At 42.7% G+C, this 19,890-nt stretch overlaps 1 pseudogene; it reads left to right on the forward strand.

Annotated features, from left to right (window-relative positions):
* The window catches only part of LOC105648001 (uncharacterized), a 9,133-nt pseudogene extending 7,818 nt beyond the window's left edge, over positions 1-1,315 (forward strand).
* The last annotated feature ends 18,575 nt before the right edge of the window (positions 1,316-19,890 follow it).

Genomic DNA, 19,890 nt, shown 5'->3' on the forward strand with positions numbered 1-19,890 from the left:
CTGAGGGTAATTTGGATAATTTGATGATTTTGCCCCCTGGGCGGCGAGTAGACAGAATTGCTGAAGTATACGAGCCGCACACTGATCCAAATTGCTCAGATGGGCCAATTTGGGCTCAAGTGAGTGTGGATAGGCCTGGGCCCATTTCTTCTTATTATTATAAATAAGCTTTTAACATTTCATTTCTCACTTTTCACCTCTCAGACTTTCCAAAATTCTCTGAACTCTAGCTAATATGGCCCATCTTCCTCAGATCCCTGCTTCTGCTTATACGCCTGAGATGGACACCCTGGGGTGGTCCCGGACATCCCGGTTTTTGAGGGCACGTGAGTACCCGTGAGCCGTAACGCCCTAACACCCGGGACGCGACCTCTTTAACTTCTCCTATTACCGGGCTCTGATTTCCCGGTTTGACACGATGCCGACGCGATGCACAGTTTTCAGTCCGAGGTCAGTAATTTACATTTGAATTTCTTGCTTTTGGTGTGTTGTGAATGATTTTTGTGTGATTTTGTGAATGAATTTGTGTTGTATGTGCATCGGTAGTAGCGTCACGCAGGAGGAAGTTGCGTAACGCAGCTGTTCTCTTGTGAATAGTTGCGTGACGCAACTGTTCTCGCAAGCAGTTGGGTGACGCAGCTGTTCTGGTGTGAACAGTTGCATGACGCAACTGTGCGAAGCGACCCTATCATCTCCAGATTTTGATTTTGCCTCTTTTGCGTGTTTTGATGCCTTGTTTGCTATCTTGAAATGCGACGCCACGTTGATTGCGACTTATTTAGGCCCTGTAAATGCATAGAAAACATAGAAATTGATAGATTGAATGTTACGGTTTTTCTGTGTCACCTTTGATAGATGCGTCACGCAGCTGTTCTTTGGAAGAATTGCTCCGTGACACAACTGTTAGTCAGAAGACACGGCTTTGACAAGTTGCGTGGAGCAGCTTTACAGTTGCGTGACGCGGCTATTAGCCAGAGGTCGCAACTTTCACAAGCTGTGTGGCGCAATTCCGTAGTGGCATGACGCGGCTGTAGTTGCGTGACGCAGCTGTAGGCTTGAATGCTTTATTTTCCTGCCATAAAAAAAACAGAAATAAACAAATGTTAGTCCTAATTCTTTATTTATCTGAATTTTCTTACACAGGTCGATTTGGGCAAGGCCCATGCTGGCGGATCCTCCACTGATGCTTCAGCCTTTTGGGACTTATTGGACTCCCCGATGCGGTCTAGAGTCGTTGCTGCTGGATTTGGCGACTATGCCGCTGGTCTTCGCCGGACTCAGCCTCGGTTTCCACCTGCCATGCGCTATGCGCTGATGGAGCGGTGGAATGATTGTACCCACTCGTTCATCTTCGGCTTTGGAGAGATGACACTGACTCCAGCCGATTACACTGTGATTACTGGGCTTGGATTCGATGGCGAGGTTGCTCCTCTCGATGCACGGTACCATACTGCCGTACTGGGAGCTGAGCTCGTTAGGACCCTACTCGGTGTTCCTACCCGTACCAGGTACACGGCTCAGGGGTACGTCTCCTATGAGGTGGTCTACAAGTTTTGGGCCGAGCGGATCCGCACTAGATTAGCAGCTTGGAGAGAGCTACCCGTGGATGCTAGACCTGCGACTCCTGCTTATACTAGAGAGGAGAGGGACCAGGCGGCAAGATCCTTTATCTTCTATATTATCTCCTCCCAACTGCTATGTACCTCCCAGAATAAGGGAGATCCCGCCGTGCTGGCTTGTTTACAGGACTTGAGCGTTATCGGCTCCTACGACTGGGCCTCTCTCACTTTGGCTCATCTCTACCATGGTCTAGATGTATGGACTAGGGGTAGTGGTGAGTCTAACTGGCAGTTTCTCCGTCCGCTTGAGGTAAGACACCTGTCCTTCTGATTTTCTTTCTTTATTATTATTTTTTTTTTAATTACTCGAATTTACACTTAGCTGTTGGAATCTTGTCACAGGTGTGGGCCTATGAGTACCGGATCTATCCCGACGGCTCGGAGAGTGATACTTCCGCTGAGGCTTGGCGGATTCCTCGGTATTTGGCGCATCGCCACCATACTTTTTCCAGCTCCGAGGATGCACACTATTGGAGGTGCTATCTTAACGATAGGGCCTTAGCTGATGTAAGTACAAGAAACTTTCTGAGTAGCATGTCTTCTTTCATTTTTCCTGTTTATTTACTGACTTTTCTATTTTGTAGCTCCTTCTGACTCCATGGGAGGGAGATGCTTAGGCAGCCTATCCCTCTCGTGCTGTGGCAGAGGTCTTTACCCGATTTAGAGTCTTGCTGCAGGTCTACTAGGTGGACAGGTATTTCTTAGGAGAGAGGGTCCTTTAGATCCAGGTTGCCATGGCGGAGAGGCGAGTGCCCGCTGCTCCTTCTCGCCATATGTGCATTTTGGAGGGTATGACCCCAGAGGACCTATTGCTGGAGTATGATGGCTCTCCTGCTGATGCTTATTTGACGGCTGGTGATTATGCCTCTTACTTCACCACCCGGCTGCAAGCTAGATTGCTGGAGGTCCGGAAGTACTCTCAGGTAGCTCTTTTGCCCTCAGTCTTTTTTTCAACACTTTGACCAAGTAATTAACTACATTTGCTTTGACTTGTCGCAGGAGAGGAGGAGGCACCGAACCCCTGTGTATTATAGGGCGCAGGCAGAGGCTGAGGTTCCTGCTAGGCCTGCGGGTGCCGTGCTAGGCAATGTCCCCTTCCCACCGGGCATGGAGGTTGCTCTGGACCCCACTCTGGGCCTCGGACCGGCCATTGCTATTCCAGCTAACCTTAGGCAGGCTCCGCCACACCTACAGCTGGATCCTGAGCATGCCACACACGTAAGTAGAAAAACAAATTTACTAAGTCAGAGATTTTTACTTGGAGGACTCTTTATTGAATGCCTTTCTGTTTTTGCAGGTGCTGCTCAGAGATATCAGGAGCTGTACCAGCGGTTCTGTTTTGCCCAGTCCTACATTGCCAGGCTGTATCCGGAGCTTCATGAGAGGGTATGATTCTCATGCTCTTTGCTTTTTGCTTTGTATACTCCTCTTACCTTTCTCTGCTTTTATATTTCCATAGGATCTAGAGATTGGAAGGCTACGGAGGCACCAGTCCCGCCAGTCCGGTGCTGTTGCTCATCTCCAGATGAAGGTTGATAGGCTCCGAACTAGACTGGAGGTGGAGGGGATTCCTTTGGACTTCTCCGAGGAGGAGGATGATGATGATGATGGCTCTTCATCTGACGATGCTCCGACACCTCCACCATCCTCTGTTGGTCAGGCAGCAGCTGGTCCCAGCCGGAGGCGACGCTAGTCGGTCCTCTCCGTTTTGGATTGTATTTTTTGTGACATTTTGTAGCTCCTCAGAGCACATTTTCAGTGTTTTTATATTTATTTTACAATATTATCTACATTTCCTTTATTATAGTATTATTACTTTTCTTTTAGTGCAGTATTACTTACATGTTTATTATTTACAATTTGTGAGACTTCACTTTATTCCTGCATAAACAAAACACAAAAACACAAAATGGAAGTACCCCACTTACTTGCAAGAGTGGTCCATCTCGTTAATGCAAGCGTAAATGCTCGACCAATTTATTGCAGAAAGGGAAATAAAATAAGAATTGATCAAAAACAAAAGTGAAACGTAATACTTACCTGTCAGGGCGGTCCACTTGGTTAATGCGGGCATGAATGCCCATCTACCTTACTTTACAAAGGACAAAAAGCAATAAGACGAGAACTAAACCAATACCACAGAAAGAAAAAGGATATGTCTCACTCATTTGCAAGAGTGGTCCGGCTTGGTTAATGCGGACATAAATGCTCAACCATCCTATTGTAAGAGCTGTCCATCTTATTAACGCAGGCATAAATGCCCAACTACCGGAGTGGTCTACGCATAAATGCCCATCCAACCACCATCAACAGTAAGTACCATGCCAGATGGTGATAGCGTCGCATTCACTGAAGCCTTTCCACTCCTACAAATAGAAGTTTCCCTCTTCGTTCTCTTCATCCTACAGGATTCAAAACAGCCTTTCTCTTTTTTTTTTTTTCAATAATCCCTTCCCTCCATGGCTTTCAGAAATCAAGTTTCATCTTTTGTTAAATCCATTCCTGATGACCTGTGGCAAATTCACCCCATGAACTAATTAGCCTGGCTGAAATACTTCAAAGACTTGAAGCCTGACCATAGTTTCTTGTCTTGGCTCGTCATGTACTTTAACCCCAACACCATGGTTTTTCGATTTGAAGATTCCGAAGTAACTCCGACCTACGAGGAAATGTGTGCCGTGATGAGTCATCACCTTGAACAAAATGAGACTCCCGCTTTGCCCCCAAGCCCTAGATATGATTTGACCGAGATCTCAACTCTATGCCCGGTTTACCTTCCTGACGGAATAGACCCGGATCAAGGTCTTCCGTTAGAACCTTTCTTGACCAGAGTTCTGCCCATGGATGCGAACCCCTCTTGGGTTCGAGCTTGTTGTTTCCTGTTGTTGAATATGTATGCCATGAAGAATTGCCAACCTGGAGTTGGAGATTTTCGATTGTTGACCGTTGTACGTGACATGTAGGTGTACCGTCGCACCGTCTTTATGATGATCATGGGAGAGACCATGTGCTGGATTAGGGATATTGCCCTTCATGTCACCAACTTCAATGTTCACCATCGAGGTTGCCCGATGTTGTTGCAAGCCTGGGCTCTAGACAAGTTAAGCCTGATTCCTCCAGTCCCAACTCGTTTGATTCCAACCTATGGCCCTGCCAATTTTCAACCTCGCTCCCGAGGACAATTTGACTTTGGGGATAACCCCGTGATCCGGTGGACTTGTCCTTGGTGGAGGATTAGACTAGTCACAGCTGGGAGTATGAACCTCAGTTATGTGCTATACGCCAGTCTTGACCGTTCCATGGCCTATTTCCCAGACAGGATCAATCGTCAGTATGGTGTTGTACAGCGCGTTCCCAGAATCCATGACTTTGAAAGTGGTCCCATGACACAGAGTCTGTTGACCAATTTAGTTGACCGTTGGTGGAACCGAAACACTTGGTACCTAGGTCAAGGGGTGATACAGGACACCGTGACACCCGAGTATGTTGACTGGTTTTACTCCCAGTGATGATACTATGTTTTGAAAGGATTGGTGTCTGATGATTCACCCACTGGAATAAATGTTGTTGCTACTGCTTTTTCCCTTCAGTTTCCTGTATTCCGGGGCCATGAGCTCCCAATTAATGTATCCCCTCTTTTTCCAATGAATGACTCTGATAGTTCTATCTTTATTAATTCCTACTTTCTGCACATAGCGGAAACAAAAGGCAACAAATCTTTTCTTTCGAAATTATTTGCCGGGATAGCACTTGGGCCTCCTGCCCTTGGATTAAGAAATGAAAGCACATAAAAGTGAACCTTTTGACTAAAGACAGAAACTTACATCTGGAAATAAAAAGATGGGGTGACCATTTTTATTACCTGCAGTAATCAAACAGAAATAACATATGCAACTCCTTTATGTAAGCATGAACCTACTAAGTGCTAGGTTTTATCCATGGTTTTTTTATCGATCTTTCCAAAGAAATCACCGAGAAAATGGCATTTGTTCTCCTGATCGCTGTTTAAAAGAATTCATTACTCAGGCAGGACCAGCAGCCAAGAAATCTTCAAAATAGATGAGCAAGTTCTGATCAAATAAGCAGAGAGGAAGGTCTTGTATTCATTAATCATACCCCCGAAACAAAAAGGAAGAAAAATTTGAAATTCCAGCTCTTTATTAATCCTACTTCTTTCAACATTACACAGAAGTAAAGAAAAACTATTTTAATACAATGGTCATTCATTCTAACTACTCATTCGCCTATTCTCCTTCTAGCCAGATTGATGGCATTGAGCAACCAGTTGTAAACATGTCATGAACGCATGGCATAGATTTCGCATTTAAACTGAGCACCACACATTAATCCTCTCTTTCTTTTTTTTTTATGCTCTAACTTTTGCCTAGGCCTCCCGTTACGGGTTTTCAACCTAGCGAGCTTATTTCCTACCTAGATCGCCCTTTCGAGTTTTCAACCTAGCCCTTTTTATCCCCTTTTTTTTTCTTTTTTTCTTTTTCAATCGAAATCATTATTTCAAACATAGAACCTTTTCATCTGGTCTTGATTAAACGATCCGATTAAAAGGGTTCCCTTCCATAATGATCAATTCAGGGCACCCTTGGCCAATAGCTTTTGAATTCTGAATGGTCCATGCCAGTTGGGTCTGAATTTCCCTCCAGGATGACTCTGGGATTCGTGGTCTAACAATTTGACCAACACTAAGTCTCCATTCTTTAAAGCTCTTAGATGTACCCGTTTATTGTAGAAACGAGCAATCCTTCTCTTTCTCATCTGATCCTGGAATCTGGCGTTCAATCTTCTGCCATCTAAAAGCGCCAAATCCTCATACCTTTTCTTGACCCATTCTTCTTCGGTCAGACAACCTTCCACAAGAACCCTGAGAGACTTCTTTTCAAGCTCTACAGGTAACACTGCCTCCATCCCATATACAAGTTCGAAAGGAGAATCTCCATTCACTAACTTGAAAGTAGTTCGATGCCCCCAGAGCGCGAAAGGGAGTTTCTCAGCCCAGCTTCTATACTTCTCGCACATTTTGGACAGAATTCTCTTAATCTCCTTATTGGCGGCTTCCACTGCACCATTAGCTTGAGGCCGATAAGGAGAAGAATGGAGATGCTCAACCTTATATCTATATAACAACTGGCCGACGTCTGCTTGAAAGTGAGAACCATTGTCTGTGACTATGTGATGAGGAACGCCATAGCAATAGAAAATATTCCGTTCAATGAATCTAGCCACTTGTTTGGCGGTCAAAGTTTTGTAGGATTGAGCTTCAATCCATCTAGAAAAGTAGTCTACTGCAACCAAAATATATTGATGACCATTCGACGCTGCTGGCGTGATCTTGCTGATGATATCTATACCCCATGCTAAAAAAGGCCAAGAAGGAGTTGTTGGATGGAGTTCAATAGCAGGCAAATGGCTTTTATTATCATGATACTGGCAAGCTTTACAATGATGAACATAATTGACACAGTCACCTTCCATCTGCACCCAAAAGTAGCCTTGCCTCATGATCTTTCTAGCCAAACTCATTCCACTCAAATGAGTGCCACAGACGCCTTCATGGATCTTCTTCATAATCTCATCTCCTTCCTTCTTACCTACACATCTTAGCAGCATTCCATCCCAGGCCCTTCTATATAGTTCACCATCGGCCAGGACATAATTCAAAGGCATTTTTCTTAGAACTGAACGGTCTTCCTTTGTTGCGTCATCAGAAAAGGTTCCGTTTTTCATGTACCGCAGAATATCCGTAAACCAAGGTTCTTCCTCTGACTCAACCTGGTTCACAAAATGTTCTTCATAGCATGGGATATTTGCTGCGGTAATGATAAATGGCTTCTTTGGGACTTTACTCAAATCCTGCCAAGCTAACGCCAGGTTTGCCAAAGCATCTGGGATTCCGTTATGAATTCTTCCTATGTGAGTAAAAGTGATCTTATCAAAGAGTGCTGCCTTCTTCAACAAGTACTCAACATAGGGTTTCAACCTTTCTTCCTCCACTTTCCATCTCTCGTTAGCATGTTCGATAACCAACAGTGAATCTCCTATCACCTCGACTTCCTTAGCACTTGATGCAAGAAGAGCCTCCATTCCCATGATACACGCTTCATATTCGGCCATATTGTTGGTGACTGGGAACAACAATCTTTTGCACATTGTTGTAACCTCGCCATTGGGTGCTTCTATCACGATACCAGCTCCAGCTCCATTTCTGTTGGCTGACGCATCAAAGTACAGTTTCCAAACCCCCGTTTCAACACATAACAAATGTTCATCTGGAAATTCCAATTCCCATGATTCATTATCTGCAATTGGATTCTCAGCCAGGAATTCTGCCACAACCCGACCTTTGACCGTCTTCTTCGTGACAAACTCTGCATCTACACTGGACATCTGAATTAGCCACTTGGACAGCCGTCCTTCATAGGATCAATTTTAAAAACGAAAGTGACCCTGAAGGAATCAAAGTAAGGCCTCAATTTCTTTATCGACCACACCACTGCCATACACGTTTTCTCTACCAAATTATACTTCTCCTCAATAGGTAGTAATTTCTTGCTAATGTAATAGATGGCCTTTTCTACTCCAGCAGGATCTGGCTGTGCCAACATAGCTCCAACTCCTGCATCCTCTATAGATAAGTACAGAATCAGAGGTTCTCCCGGTCTAGGAGAACTCAACACTGGTGGATTCTTTAAGTACTCCTTTATATGGTCAAAGGCTTTCTGACAATCTTCGTTCCATCTAACTGGTTGGCTCTTCCTAAGCAACTTGAAGATTGGAGCACAAGTGATAGATAACCTAGAGATAAACCTGTTGATATACTGAATTTTTCCCAAGAAGCTTCTCACCTGACGTTCTGTTCTTGGCGATTCCATATCCTGAATGGCTTTTATTTTGTCTGGGTCAACTTCAATCCCGTTAGGTCCTACAACAAAACCTAACAACTTCCCCTTCGTGACTCCAAATACACACTTCTTGGGATTGAGTCTTAAGTTATACTGTTTGACCCGTGCGAAGAACTTTTCCAACATCTCCGTGTGTTCTTCCTGCGTTTTTGTCATGATCACCATATCGTCCACATACACCTCCAATCCTTTATGGATCATGTCATGAAATAACGTTGTCGCCATCCTCTAATATGTTGCCCCAGCATTTTTCAATCCGAATGGCATCACCCTATAGCAGAAGGTCCCAAAATCAGTAGTGAAGATAGTCTTATGCTTGTCAACTAAGGCCATCAAGATTTGGTTGTACCTGGAGAATCCGTCCATAATAGAATAACATCCCATTCCAGCAGCACTGTTGATCAAAACATCTATGTGTGGAAGTGGGAAGTCATCTTTGGGCGAGGCTTTGTTTAGATCCCTGTAGTCAACACAGACCCTTAATCTCCCATCCTTTTTAAGCACAGGGACTATGTTTGCTAGCCATTCAGGGTAATGTACTACTTCTAAGAAACCTGCATCTAGCTGCTTTTGGACTTCAGCCTTGATCTTGTCTTGCCATTCTGGTCTGACTGTCTCCTTTTTTGCTTTACTGGCTTACTGTTCGGATCGGTAGGGATGAAATGTTCTGCAATTGATCTGTCGATCCCTGGCATATCGGCATAGCTCCAAGCAAAGACCTCTGAATTCCTCTGGATACATTCTTGGAGATCCTGTCTAAGTTCATGCTTAAAGTCTGATCCGATTTCGATTATTTTGGGATCTTAGGTGGTGCTTAGGTTAAATGCAAAATGATGGAATGCATTTATGTCAAATATGTGCGTGGTATAATCAATGCCATGAACGTGACAATCAGGAAAATAAGAAAATAAGTAGTCAAAATTTACTTCCATTGATTGAAATAATAAAGGGAATCCATCCAAATCGTTCTCAAAACAATAATCAGAAAAATAAAAACAGGATTAATAACTTGCTCAATACATTCATCACAACTGTCTTTGATGGCTTGAACCACTTCATCAGCACCTGGAGCATCCTTTGCTTCTGGCGCAGCTTTTTCTTCCTTCCCCTCATGCTCTGGCATCTTCATCACCTTCCTCTCAGCTTCTTCTGCATCTTCAGCCGCTAGTATTGACTGGAGGATCCTTGCCTTGGACTTCTGCTTCTGCACCATCCTTGAAGCTTCGTCCCCAATCCCAAGGACGTCTTCAAATTCAGGTATCTTCTGTGACCATTCTATGCCACTGCCTGTTTGAACCATGCCAACCGTGAACTGTGTGCCTTCTACCAACTGCTCAAAGGAAGGCTCTGGAGACTTGATTAGCTGCTCCTCAAAATCTATCATGAAGATCTCCAGACCAGGATATGTCTTTCCTCTACTTTGGAATTTCCCAAAAGCTTCTAGGATAAAGAAGATCTTGTTTAGTCCCGGCTCTTTTATTGGAGACTGGACTTCATACTTCTCTTTCTTTCTATGCCCTGAGTACCCCAGTCCGCGTCGACCTTGCTGACCATATGATGATGGCACAGGTTCAAACCTTCCTTGTAAATCTCGGCCTAGCCCCTTACCGTATTTCCATTGCATCTTTTTCATCATTTTATGAGAAAAAGGGCTCATCCTGTTGACTGCACTTTTGTCTTCAGTGAATACAGCATCATCAATCATAGCCACCTGAAAACCAAATAAAGGCACAACCGCCTCTAAACCTTCCATAGCCGCCACATTCAAATCTTCTTGCGCATTAACAGTTACCACATCAGCACCCCAGGGTACCTTGACTTTTCTATACAATGTAGAAGGAATTGCACCCAAAGGATGGAGCCATGGTCTTCCCAACAGCAGAGCATAATTGGCCAAAATGTCCAAGACCACTATATCTACCCAACTTTCTATTGTCCCTGTCGAAATCTTTGCCCTGAAAGTTCCCCTAGCATTACGCATGGTGTTATCATAGGCTTTAACAACCATGTTAGACGGCTCGAGTTCCGACTCCTCAATCTTAAATTTGGACAGCATTTTCAGTGGGCATACACACAATGCCGACCCATTATCTACCATCACATTGCGGGTTTCTCATCCTTTAATAGCCACCTGGATGTACAAAGGCTTAAAGTGATTCCTACCTTCAGAGGGAGATCGAAATCAAAGAAGGTTATCTCACCAATCCTGCGCTGCAACACATTAATCATATCCACGCTCTAGATTCTGGCGGGAACTCTGACAAATGTCATGGCTTCTAACAAAGCTTCTCTATGTTCTTTTCAGGCTATCAGTAAATCCCATAGTGAGATGTCAGCCTTAGTCCTCTGTAGCTGACCCAGTACCGAACTTGCGGTTACGCCGCTTGGTGTTCTGCTTTGACTACTCTCACCCACTTCAACAACCTTCTTTTGTGTTTTTCCCTCTTCCTCTTCCTTTTTCTTCTCCTTAGGCCGTTCTCCACCCTTATCTGAGTTTTTCTTTACTGTCCCATCGATGACAACTCCTTTTCATTTGTCCTAGGAATTGCTATCCGGGTTATACACATGACCACTTCGGGTCAAGCTTTGGATGCCAACTTCATTTACATCCTCATCACTACTATAGTACCATTGGTCTGCTTAATCAGCCAAACTTTTCTGAATTGCAAGCTGAATCTACTCATCCTCATTATCTGGTACTTCTCCCACCTGAACTGTGATACTCTTCTCAATTTCAATTTTCACAGGCCTCCTTTCTTCTTCCTCCTCACTGCTGCAATCATCCCAGATGCTCAACATGGCACACATCCTTTCCTCCCATTCGGCCTCTGCCAACACCAATTCTTCCGGCAAACCACTCCCAATTGCGTTAACTGACCCACTTGCTGAAGGCTTATGAGGTGGATAATTATACTGGTATTGTGGTAAGGGATTATTCTTTGTGCTTGGCTTATTGTGTTTAGAAGGTTTGGTTATCTTTCCACTGTCTATTAGATCCTGTATATCATGCCTAAGGTTGAAGCAGTCATCAGTAGAATGACCCTTGCACTGGTGATACTCACAGTCCCGATCCATAAACCTACCCCGAACAGGCTTAGCTGGATTAACTGGCAATTTGGACAGCACGCCATTCTTTGATGCAGGATCTCATGATCGTGCTTAAAGGTCTGCCCAAGTCGGTGAACTCCCTTCTCACCTTCTCGTTAACAGCTCCAACCGTGTTGCTACTCCCTGACTGGTTTGTAGCATTATTTGCAGCATTTCTACTTTGATCCGTGTAGGAGGATCGGTAGTTACCAAACTCTCGGCCCTTCTTCTTTTCATCTTTGTACAGCTTTCGATATTCAGCCCAGCCCTTTGAACTAGAGAAAAGTCAATGAGAGGTTGGGCCAGCATCCTATCCTTGAAGAAAGGTAGCAGGCTTCGACTGAAAATCCTGATTAGCTCTTGGTCCTTTGGCCTCGTCTGGACCATGAACAGCTTTGTCCTCCATCTCCTGTAATAATCAGAGAAGCTTTCATCCTTTTCCTGCCTTAAGCTCTCCAAATCACGCAAGCCGAACTCATCCCTTTCATCTATTTTGAAGTGCTTGAGAAAAGCAGTCTGTAGCTTGACCCAATCTTGCTACGTCTCCGTATTCAAGCCATCATACCATCTCATGTAGCTCTTGTGCAGTGTTTGAGGAAATGCCCGTAAGACATCTTCTTCGTTATATCGGTTCATCTGCACAACACGAATGAACTCAGACAGATGAGACCTAGGGTCGTTATCCCCTTCGAATATGGTATGCTTGAAAGTCTTGAATGAAGCAGAATTTGTAGGATGCAAGACATATTCAGCCACGTTGGTGACTGGGTCCTTCTCTTTTGCAACAAACATTTTCTCCACTTTATCTTTCAGCTCTGCAAACTGCTTAATTAGATCATTCTCAACTGGAACGGTATTACCAGCAGAGGCTTGGTTACCCGAGGTGGGTTCTGGAATCTCCCTTTCCTCAACCATAGGCTGATTGCTTGAAGCAGGAGGAACCCGATTCTGTGCCCTCTCTTGGGCAAAGGCAGCAGCTATTATCTCAGTAATGGTCCTTAGCTGGGCTGGAGAGAAACCGGTCTCATTCACAGTGTTGTCAGCCATCTCAACCAGATCTGAATCAGAAACCGAATCCAATGAATTTTAACGAACCACAGGACTAACAGGAGCAGATTCGGGGATTGGGGACACTCTGACCAAACGTTGACCAGGGCGTCAGTGCCAAGTGCTCGAAGTGATTTCCTGGGATGGATCAATCTTGTCTAATAGAGAAAAGGACCTGAGTTAAAGTAGGTTCTGTATGTATGCATGAGGAGTAGAAGCATATAGGATGAGGAATGCAGATCTAATGTGCTAATGATCGGTATGGAAATAAAATCTCGATTTCAATGACTGGACCCAAAATTCGGTATGAATAACATGGCAATAATTTATTTCGTATTCAAACATTTCTGGCATTATTTGTCGTCGACCGTCCCTTTTGGGTTTTACGGTAGGCTATTTTCTCTCAAATCCCTAATTTTGCCTTGGAATGAAAGAATTTCCAAGCAGGATACTTTTTTTTGTTATTTTTTTGTCTCCTTACTTTTTGCCTTGGAACATATGGTCCTAAGCAGGATCCTATTTCGATTAATTAAACATTTTGTAATCTCACGCTTACTTTCAGATAATGCGAGAAATGTGAAAATACAAAGGAATCGCAACCCCCTTATACCTTCCTTTTCTTTTGGGTATTAGTTCATTATAAACGATTGCATTATGTTATTCAAAACGAATTTGAGGTCCAGTCTCAAAATCAAGGTCAAACGTCCATACCAAAAATTAGCTCTTAAATGCATGGCTGAAGCGAAAAGTATTACGTGGTGCATGAATGTCACAGCAGATGAGCAGTTTATAACATACAGGGGAATGGGAGTTGGGAAATGCATGCCTTCCAACCTTATCTCTCCCACACATGGGTTCCATTGGTATAAATTCCGACATCTATTTCCTAGGATTTGGTCTAATCTCGACAACCAGCAGGGGGTTTTGAGATTGACGATATAATCTCTCGGAAATGAATGCGGCATAACAACAGCAAATAGAAACAGGTGTTCCTTAGGGGAAGTAACTAAGGCTTTTGACTACATGGGCTTTAGTCTATTAGGCTTACAAAGTCCAGGTTCCGCAAACAGGATTCGGGCTTTTACATGGGCCTACTCCTTTTGACGCACCTTTTAAGGTACTAGGCTTGCGGTTGGTAAAATTGTTAATTCTCGGATGGATGTGCCTAAAACGCGAGGTTTAGGCTGGATCCACCTCCGAACTAAACAATGATACCGAGGGATAATATAGGTAGAAAGTAGTGAGAAGAGAGAAATGCAGTATGAATGCAAGAACTTTAGAGAAGTAAAGCAAAATAAACAAATACGGACGATTAAAGAATTTTCCGCGGTTTTCTAACCGATTTAATTTAGAAAAAGTAGGTTTAGAGTTAATTCCTAATTGCAACCATCAAGTTATTTAAAAAATAACTGGGGATTAGTGGATGCATCCCTAGTGAAGTCGCCAATCTGTTTTCGCACCGCCCCCGAGAGATTCGAAAAACACTCGATTTTTTGTTTTTGGAAATTGGAAAAGTGATTAGAGAAAAGTGGTGACAAAACACTTTTGGATACGATGCCGATAAATCGGTCTTATAAAACATTTTGAGTCGCCACCCATTTTTACGGCAATGGGACCGTTTCCAATTAAAAGTGACTTCATTTAAAACCCAATTTTATTTAAGGCCAAATTATTTAGAGAACTGGTCAGGCGCACCGAGTGCGATTCTGGGTAAGGGAATTGGGAACGTCGGCCCATTGGAAGCCGACGAGGGGAAAAATCGGCCTCTTTTAACCTACAATTTCTAATTTTGATTTAGAAAAGCCAAATTATTTATTCAAACCCAACCCGAATAAATCGAACTGAGTTCCTATATGGAAAATTATTTAATCGTCCCAAACAAGTTCAATCATTGCATTCATAATCATTCAAACCATTCAACCCAAAGCAGTTAAGTCAAAGTAAACAAAAGACCCGCTCTTGCTTTATGGTTAAAGGCGGGCCACAAACCGAACCTAAAAATACATTCTACCCAATTTGAATCCAAGAAACCCTAAAAGCCCAAAATCATGCATAATTATATATTAATATACTAAACTTGATTAAACTGCAATCTGCCCACAATTGGTTGTCTCTTGACTTATTAAAAGAATTAAATATTTATTTAATTGTACGAAATTATTATTTTTAAAAGAATAAAAAATCGTTCATGGAACCCTAAAACAGTCGCGTCACGCAGCTGTTCTATGGAAGAACAGCTGCGTGATGAATCCGATAGCTGCGTGACGCAGCTGTTCATAATTTGGAAAACTCCGGATTTGTCAAACATATATTTTGGATCCATAATTAAAAAGATAATATTAACAAAAAACAAAATAAAATTATAAATACGAACAGTTCCGTCACGCAACCACTAAATCCGTTACGGATCTAATAGCCGCGTGACGCGATTATTCTGGGTAAAGAAACTATATTTTGGTCATGAACAGTTCCGTCATGCAACTGCCAGGTCCATTACGAAACTACTGGCTGCGTGACGCAGCTACTCTGGTCCGTGATTACTTTTCAAACAACCCTTTTTACGTTTTTTTTTTCACTTAAACATGCTTTAATAAAGTCTAAAAACACCCAAGAGTGAGCAGAATACTGTTTAACTAAGATTGAACTACTAAAGTAACGATAAAATAAATAACAATGAATTAACCATTATAAAGACAAAGAAAAGTTTAGGAGAATTACCTAACCCTCAGACTGAGGATTGTAAACAATCTGAACGTCTTAAAGAATGAAATTTCAGGGTCCCAGAAGCTTTTTGTCCACAAGGATTCAACGCTCACCTTTTTTCTTTTTCTTTCTCTTCTTTTTTTTTTTTTCTAATTTTCGTTTTTTAACTTAATTGATATCTAATGGCTGTTTTTCTTCAAGGGAACTCAGAAGAGTTTCTTGCAGAAAACCTAGCTGCAAGTGCGTATTTTTATGCCCTAAAATTCTTGTCCCGTTTAAGAGATAAAACGATGTATTTATAGAGGTAGGGCAATGGGGTAGCTGCGTCACACAGTTGACGGCTGCGTGACAGACCCGATGGCTGCGTGATGCAACTCACTTTCTGGACCGTTGCCACGTACCCAAACAGAATAAAAAACCGTTATGTCGGCTTTCACTGTGATGTCATCTTAATTGGAGCTGCGTGACGCAGCCGACGGTGCCGTCACGCACCTAACAGCCGCGTGACGCAACTCTTTTGCACTCCAGGCACATTTAAATTGGTTTAAATCAAATCCTTGGGTTTAAAGACTTCCGGATATCCATGACCCCTCATTCCACGTCCTCGTATCCTCATCAGGTTAGGTGGGGGCATAAAGACACGCGTCAACAAGTATCGATTCTTTATTCCTCATCTGGAGGACATATTGGACCAACTGTCAGGATCTATAGTGTTCTCCAAAATAGATCTTCGCAGCGGGTATTATCAAATCAGGATCAAGGAGGGATGTGACATCCTGACCCGGCAAAGCGATCCTAGGATGGCAGGCTAGGTAGGGTAGTGGAATGCAGGACACAGGAATGAATCGAATCATATATCGAAAAGGGGGAAACTAATCATTAGAGGCGCCTTTTGGTGGAATGGCTGGATAGCGTGAACCCCTCCCCCGGAAATATAGGCATATAATGAATATGACTAAGTGCAGAAATGCACGTGAATGTGTGAGTCGCCACCTTGTTTAATTATTCTAGGGTAAACTAGGAAAAAACCCTAAGTTGACTCCAATTTTAATTAACCTAATTACTAGATTAATTATCCCCATGTTTAAGGCACAATCTACGAACCCGAGGTGGATCCCGAGACTATGTCATGCTGATTAACTAACCAATGAATGAATGCTTTGCAAGGTAATTGGACCAATGGAATGTTTATGTGATTCCGACTTGCCGCTCGGGGTTAAATCCCAAACGTGCCTAAGTACTTCCGTTTGAATGGAAGATCAAAGTCAACGTAGTTCGATAGGCCTTTTTTAAAGGGCTTTGAATGGGTATGCTTAATGCATGAGTGTGGGTATGCTTAATGCATGAGTGTGTGTATGCTTCATGCATTTTGTTTAGGCATTTTGCCAAAGTTTGATTGATTTGTTGTTTTAGGCATTTGTTGCCAAAAGTGTTGATTTAAGGCTTTTAGCCAAAAAGATTGATTTAGGCAATTGTTGCCGAAAGTTGATGTGATTTAGGCAATTTGTTTGCCAAAAGTGATTATTTGAAGGCTTTTAGCCAAAAATGGGTTGATTTAGGCAATTCGTTTGCCAAAAGTGTTGATTGGGCGATTGTCGCCAAAATGATTGATTTAGGCAATTTGCCAAAGCTTCGATTTAATTCAAGGCATTTTGCCAAAAACTGATGTTTAATTTAGGCAATTTATTGCCAAAATGTGATTGATTAAACTGTACGCAATTTGTTGCCAAAAAAAGACGTGATTGATTAAGGCTTTTTAGCCACAATTATTGATTAATTGGACTTTTAGCCGAACTTGTTCGAAATAAAGGCGATTGTACCATAGTTATTAATTAACTAGGCTTTTTAGCCAGTATGTTCGGAGTTTGGCATGAATACCACGATTATTGATTAACCGGGCATCTTAGCCTAAACTTATTCACTTAAGGCAATTTATTTGCCAAGATGATGATGATGGTGTGAATGCGGTTGTAGAATTAGGAGTAGAAGAGAATATGCATGAAATGCTGAAATTAAATAGGCAGGGTTTCGTTATTACCTGAGTTAATCGGCGGCCACTTCTTAGCTTCAGCTTGAAAATTCCAAATTAAGCTCCTCGTTTGGGGAATATTAATTAGAATTAATTTAATTAAGTGACCAAGTATCACAACAGCGGAATAAAAGCCTACACTAAATGCAGAAAAAGCAGTAAAAGAACCGCAAGGAGCGTAGGGGAGAAGAGAGCGTCCATCAACACAGACTGAGTGAGTAAAAAAGTCGCATCGGGGCTAATTTTATAGGGAAAAATCGGGCTGGAGGGCGGCCGCCGCCGCCGCCCTGGACGGCAGTAACCGCAGCCGTGACCGGCAGACTTGCTAATTTTTCATTCTGGAGGATTTTTCAGGAGTTCCATACCTCCAAAAAAATATTCCGGGACCAGTTCTGCGATCCTCGCAATTTTTCGGACGTTTCAAGTACCATATTGGCATACTTTCGGTGAACTTTTCGAACGTCCTCCGGTCCGGCCGGACTGTTTGCAGTCCATGAAAAACAGGCTTTTTGAGCCTCAAAATTTGAGTATTCATAGATAGTAGGAAGAACTCCAAGGTTAAGCATGCCCGCTTAATAGAAATCTCAGGATAGGTGACCTCCTGGGAAGTTTCCCATTTCACCTGCGGGACAAAACCGTGAGGTGTAGGGCGTGCGGGGACTACACTGCGGTGTAGGGCGTCCGTGGACTACACCAAAGTGGACAATTCCTCTGGTGATTAGAGTCGGGGTGTGACAAGGGAGATGAATGGAAAACTGCATTCAAGACTAAGGAAGGATTATATGAGTGGTTGGTTATGCCATTTGGGTTGACTAATGCACCGAGCACATTGATGCGACTTATGACTCAAGTTTTGCATCCTTTCTTATGCAAATTTGTGGTTGTTTACTTTGTTGACATCTTCATTTTCAGTTGCAGTAAGGAAGAACACCTTCAGCACCTTCGAGTGGTGTTGGATGCTTTGCAGAAAAATGAATTGTACATCAACCTTAAGAAGTGCAACTTTATAACGAAGCGGATTCTATTCCTTGGCTATATTGTTAGCTTGGAAGGAATTCATGTTGATGACAAAAAGATTGAGGCCATTCCAAATTGGCTTATTCCCAAGAATATCACTGAAATTCATAGCTTTCATTGTCTTGTTACTTTCTATAGGCGGTTCATCAAGAACTTTAGTAGCATCGTCGCTCCCATCACAGATTGCTTGAAGAAGAAGAGAGTTCGACAGTTTGTGTGGACTGAAGCTGTAAATAAGAGCTTTGAAGAAATCAAAGATAAGCTTACTTCTGCCCCTACTCTTGCTTTACCTGATTTTGATAAATTATTTGAGGTTGATTGTGATGCTTGTAGTATTGGAATTGGTGGTGTTTTGTCTCAATCTAGAAAGCCTATTGCATTTTTTAGTGAGAAGTTGAATGAAGCTAGGCAGAAATGGTCTACTTATGAACAAGAGTTGTATGCAGTTTTTCAAGCTTTCAAGACTTGGGAACACTATTTATTAGGGCGTGAGTTCATTTATTTGCACTAATCATCAAACTTTAACTCATTTTTAAACTCAAAAGAAAGTGAGCAAGATGCATGCACGTTGGGCAACTTATTTTGATGCTTTTCATTATGTCATCAAGCACAAATCAGGTACTTGTAACACGGTTGCGGATGCTTTGAGTAGGAGAGCAGCTTTATTGATCACAATTAAGCAAGAGATTGTGGGGTTTGAATTTCTTAAAGATCTTTATATCTCAGATCAAGACTTTGCTGACATTTGGGCTAAGATTGAAGCTAAATAGCCTACCGACGATTTCTTAGTTCATGGCAGGTACCTTTTTATTGAAAATAGGCTATGCATCACTCGGTCTTCCCTCAGGGAAATATTAATCACAGAAGTCCATGGTGGAGGATTGAGTGGACATCTGGGCCGTGATAAAACTATTGCGGGTTTGGAAGCTCGTTTCTATTGGCCATAGTTGAAGAAGGAAGCAGGAAAACTAGTACAAAAATGTTCCGTTTGCCAGACACAAAAGGGCCATTCTCAAAACATTGGTCTTTACACTCCATTGACTGTACTGGAACAACCTTGGGAGGACTTATCCATGGATTTTGTGTTGAGTTTACCTCGAACTCAACGCGGAGCTGACTCTATTTTTGTCATTGTAGACAGGTTCTCCAAGATGGCACATTTTATCCCTTGCAAGCAAACTAATGATGCCTCACATATAGCAAAATTATCTTTCCAGGAGATTGTTCGTTTGCATAGGATTCCCAAAACCATCACATCTGACCGAGACACAAAGTTTCTAGCTCACTTTTGGACAACTTTGTGGAAGAGATTCAACACTCAACTTCACTATAGCAGCACCGCTCACCCCCAAACTAATGGACAAACTAAAGTGGTGAACCAGACTTTTGGTAATCTTCTTAGGTGCATTTGCAGTGAGAAGAAGAAGATGTGGGATCTTGCTCTTGCCTAAGCAGAATTTGCGTATAACAG

Source organism: Jatropha curcas, chromosome 11 (genome assembly GCF_041381405.1).
Source record: "Jatropha curcas cultivar XTBG-Jc1 chromosome 11, XTBG_Jcur_1.0, whole genome shotgun sequence".
NCBI classification, from domain to species: domain Eukaryota; kingdom Viridiplantae; phylum Streptophyta; class Magnoliopsida; order Malpighiales; family Euphorbiaceae; genus Jatropha; species Jatropha curcas.